Source organism: Aegilops tauschii, chromosome 7, assembly GCF_002575655.3.
Source record: "Aegilops tauschii subsp. strangulata cultivar AL8/78 chromosome 7, Aet v6.0, whole genome shotgun sequence".
Taxonomy (NCBI): Eukaryota; Viridiplantae; Streptophyta; class Magnoliopsida; order Poales; family Poaceae; genus Aegilops; species Aegilops tauschii.
Genome location: NC_053041.3, coordinates 83,587,780 through 83,592,303, shown reverse-complemented (window position 1 = coordinate 83,592,303; position 4,524 = coordinate 83,587,780). Strand labels below are relative to the sequence as shown.

The following is a 4,524-nucleotide window of genomic DNA, read 5'->3' as shown; positions in this document are numbered from 1 at the left end:
TGTGAGATGAAGATTTTGAGGATTTTGATGATGAAGATTTTGAGGATTTCTTCTTTTTCTTCGCATCATCAGAACTGTAATCCTTGTATTTCTTCTTCTTTGATTCCTTTTCCCACTGAGGACAATCTTGAATGTAGTGTCCAGGTTTCTTGCATTTGTGACAAAGCCTCTTCTTGTAGTCACTGGATGAGGAATCATTGCTCCTTGAGGATCTTCCAAAGCGACCACGTCTTGAGAACTTTTGAAATTTCTTCACGAGCAGTGCTAGTTCCTAGCTCAGTTCTTCAGGATCACCAAGGCTGCAGCCAGAGTCTTCATCTTCAGACTCAGAAACTGCCTTGGCCTTTAGTGCATGTGATCTGCCATAGCTCGAACCATAGAGGTCTCTCTTTTCAGCAAGCTGGAAATCATGAGTATTTAGCCTTTCGAGGATATCAGCGGGGTCCAGTGACTTGTAATCAACACGTTCTTGTATCATCAATGCTAGAGTATCAAATGAGGAATCAAGTGATCTCAACAATTTCTTCACCACCTCATGGTCGGTGATGTCAGTGGCACCAAGCGCTTGAAGCTCATTTGAGATGTCAGTCAGGCGATCGAAGGTTTGTTGAACATTTTCATTGTCGAGTCTTCTGAAGCGGTTGAAGAGATTGCGAAGAACATCAACTTGAGAGTCACGCTGAGTTGAGACTCCTTCATTCACTTTGGACAGCCTATCCCAGATAAGCTTAGCAGTTTCCAAAGCACTCACTCTTCCATACTGTCCTTTGCTCAGATGGCCACATATGATATTCTTGGCTTGAGAATCGAGTTGCTTGAATCTCTTCACATCGGTAGCGTTCAATGAGGGTGAGACAGAGGGAACACTATTTTCCACAACATGCCAGAGATCGTTATCAATTGCCTCAAGATGCATTCGCATCTTATTCTTCCAGTAGGGGTAGTCCGTTCCATCAAAGGTAGGACACCCAGCAGAGACCTTGATCATACCTGCGGTCGACATAACTAAAACTCCAGGCGGTTAAACCAAAATCACATAGAACAAGGGAGTACCTTGCTCTGATACCAATTGAAAGTGCGTTATATCGACTAGAGGGGGGGTGAATAGGAGATTTTTATGAATTCTTCACTGAGGAATTTGCCAGTGAGGAAATTCCTTAGCGAAGAACTACTTGCAGCGGAATAAGTACTCAAAAGTATGCATAGCAGAACACAAGCATGATCATCATGATGAAATGAAGACAAGCACAGAGTACAGAAGCGTAAACACAGGATAGCATAGGATGAAGACAAACAGACTGGAGAATTTGAACTGAGGAAATTGAGAAAGTCTTCAATCAAAGTCTTCAAACACAGATATGAACAAGTGCACAACACAGTTATGAGGAAATGAAAGAGTTGAGGAAATAGAACCAGTAAGCTTGGTGAAGACAATGATTTGGTAGACCAGTTCCAACTGCTGTCTCAGTTGTACGTCTGGTTGGAGCGGCTAGGTATTTAAACCTGAGGACACACAGTCCTCCCCGTATTCTCCTTGAGCTAAGGTCACACAGACCTCGCCCAATCACTCGTGGTAAGTCTTCAGGTGACTTCCAAACCTTCACAGACTCGGTCACTCGGCGATCCATAATTTCCTCTTGGATGCTCTAGACCGTGACGCCTAACCGTCTGGAAGAAGCACAGTCTTCGATGGTAACAAGCGTCGGATCCACACAGGATCAATCTCTTCAGTGATGCTCAATCACTTTGGGTTTGTGGGTGTTTAAGTTTGGGTTTTCCTCACTTGATGATTTTCGCTCAAAAGTCCTCGAAGGATGGGATGCTCTCAAATGACAAGTGTCAGTTTCTCTCGGAGCAGCCAACCAGCTAGTGGTTGTAGGGGGCGGCTATTTATAGCCTAGGGAGCAGCCCGACATGATAAGACATAAATGCCCTTCAGTGATATGACCGTTAGGTGGGTAGATATTCACTACAACAAAATAGCCATGTAGAGATGTTTTCAATTCGACGCTTTTGTGTACGTCTCATTACTAAAATCCACTTGGTGCATATGGACGTTTTTTGAGACGCACAACACATCGTCCCTTGATATTCCGATTAACAAAATCTGGGTGGTTTCGTATATTTTGTTCAACCACCATCGCCCACTAAAAATAACCCACCATCGGCCATACATCGTGCGATATGGGCTAAGAAGATAACTACCGTGAAAAAAGAGATCGATCTCTCACCTCTAAACCTAGCGCCGCCATGCCACGCCGCCTCCTTTGCCAAGCTCCTCTCCTTCCTACACCGGACTCGCCATCCTAGGTCCACCGCCATGCGCTCGCCGGCCGCCAGCAGCAGCCCCGGGGACGCTGTCCTCCTGGTGGCGGCCCCAGTACGGCCGTCCTGCAGGCGGCGGCCCAGCCTCAGGAACACGGTGATTTGGAGGCCATGAGGGATCCTGCGATCGAGCGCACAAGGCCTGGTCACTGGATCTTTAGCAACAGCTTGGCCAGTTCATCGTAGGTGAGTCGATCTACTTTTTCTTTTCAACTGTTCTATCAATTCATTCAAAGTAAAAAATTGGAGCCTCTCCCTTCATGCGTAATTAATTGTGGAGGAGAATCTGACACTGCACGTACTTCAGATTATCTATATTAAGATTAGGACAACACTACTTTGTCTTTTTCCGAACTCATTTTTTACTAATTATACCACTGGTTCAATTTAATGTCGATCTTACACATAGCTTTCTTCATTGTTTTCTCCAAGATTACGGACACTCACGTATGCAGGTGTTTGACAAACAACCTCTGAAAATACCCTGATAATACAAGATGGTCAGTGTTCTTTACGAACCTTTCTTTTTCATGCGGTTAATAATTAAAGCTCGTGTATCAACTATCAAAGCACCTCATTCCCACCATAAATGAAAATGAGAATTTTGCGCCCATGTTCTAATATTTTCTGGAATAAGCATGCCTTCTACTATCATACATGTAGTTTCTCCTCTGCAGAAACTTTTCTCATGTTATCTGATAAAGAGCGCTCCCTGGATGGATATATTATCATGTTTGGTAAGATTTAATCATATATGCTTATGTGAAACGTCTGGGTCACGTGCCTTGCACTATGTCTGGAGCAGCTAAATGGTGTGATGCTCACTTATGTAGATTTTGTATTAGACTGAAGATTATTAAGGTGAACTACCATGAGAATTTAGTCTTTTAATGGTAAACTATCATCCTATGTAGAGCTAGTATTAAGGCTTAGATATTATTGGTGTCAACAACCATGAGAACTCAGTCCCTGTATGTTAAACTGCTGTTATTTCTGTACATATACTTCTTTGTAAATTGTTGTTATTTTTTCTTACAAATATACTTCATGCATTCTCTCCTTAGCGAATCCATCAATTACATCAAGATTTATCTCTCTTTTTACAGTATGTCTCTACACTTCATATGGTTACATGACATCTACCAAACTAGATTGAACTTCTGCAGTGCATGTTTACCTCGATGTGGTATGTAAATATCGCTCTTCTCTATTCTTATGGTTGTCTATTCAGTGAAGTAAAACTTACTACTAGAAGTTCCAATGAATTTATTTATATCTCATTTGCCTTTCTTTGCAGAAAAAACATCTATGTACGAATTTTAAAGGCAGCAACCACAAGGATAAACTAGAGAGGCAGAGAAAACAAGGATCTATTGTTCCACTATCAACATGTAGATACTACAAGTCATATATGTATCAACTAGTTTGTGAGACATGTAATTATTTTATAGACGATGTGTACAATTGACTTTGTAAACTACTACTGGCTCCCTCTCTCAGTTATGCTGTAATACAACATTATTATTTTGTGCGATGACATACAATTTTTTAATATATTCTGATATGTAGATGAGAGTCAAATTATTTGGTATTAGCAAGTAATTTCATTAACCGCAATTGAACAATAATTTTTTATACAATATAAATAGGATATATCATATATGCAGTTGCATCTAGTATGAATTTTTCAATGCCCCTAGGGGCATAAGGATGCTCTCTAAACGTCTCATACCATGTAGACACGCTTTGTAAGGACGCTCTGAAAATGCCTCATTTCCATGTAGACGCGCTTCCTATGCGCCTCAACTGTCTTTGAGACGGTGCGTGAGGAGACGCTCATGGGACGCTTCAGTGAGCGACTCTAAAATCTGCTAGAGATGATTTAATGCACCTTTAGCACCTACATTGAGTGTCTCTACATGGCATGTTTGTTGTAGTGATTCTGGGACAGCTGGCGCATAGCACAGCAACGGTCGGAAATTTGAGTATCAAATTCCTCAGGGCTATCATGTTCCTCACTGTGTAGGCAGTCCACACTGGCGAATTCCTAACTCCTCAGTCAGAACAAATTCCTTAGAGACCAGAAGAACTTCGTCTCTGTCACTGAAGAAATTGACTGAACTGTATGAGATTTTCAATGGCTTCACTCGAAGGGATTGGTAGGTGTAGGATTTTGAGTTGAGCATCACATGGAAATTT

The 4,524-nt window shown here is 41.8% G+C and overlaps 1 long non-coding RNA gene across 1 annotated transcript; it reads left to right on the top strand.

Annotated features, from left to right (window-relative positions):
• Positions 1-2,396: 2,396 nt before the first annotated feature.
• On the top strand, positions 2,397-4,003 carry LOC123494915 (uncharacterized). Its single transcript, XR_006666768.2, has 3 exons — positions 2,397-2,511; positions 3,432-3,511; positions 3,623-4,003. It is a non-coding gene; the product is annotated as an uncharacterized lncRNA (long non-coding RNA).
• The last annotated feature ends 521 nt before the right edge of the window (positions 4,004-4,524 follow it).